The following is a 200-nucleotide window of genomic DNA, read 5'->3' as shown; positions in this document are numbered from 1 at the left end:
CTGGCAGGTGCTGCTTTTTATTGCCGTGACCACAAACAAGCCGATCTGAAGCACACCTGCCAGCAGAAAGGTGAGACACAGCCACCAAGCACATGGCTTCGGGAAAGCTCTTGCACCTCGTTCAAAGCCCGTCTTTTCATTCCAGTTTCTCCCTGCCTTTTTTTTTTTTTTTTTTTTTTTTATTTTTTTTTTTATCCCTT

General features: G+C 43.5%; 1 protein-coding gene across 1 annotated transcript in view; it reads right to left on the bottom strand.

Annotated features, from left to right (window-relative positions):
• The window catches only part of TRIT1 (tRNA isopentenyltransferase 1), an 8,535-nt gene that overhangs the window by 3,809 nt on the left and 4,526 nt on the right, over positions 1-200 (bottom strand). The gene's annotated exons all lie outside the window — the stretch shown is intronic.

This window comes from Apaloderma vittatum, unplaced genomic scaffold, assembly GCF_000703405.1.
Source record: "Apaloderma vittatum isolate BGI_N311 unplaced genomic scaffold, ASM70340v1 scaffold24297, whole genome shotgun sequence".
Classification (NCBI taxonomy): Eukaryota; Metazoa; Chordata; class Aves; order Trogoniformes; family Trogonidae; genus Apaloderma; species Apaloderma vittatum.
Note: the sequence above shows the minus strand (reverse complement) of the source record. Positions and strands in the feature narration are given on the sequence as shown.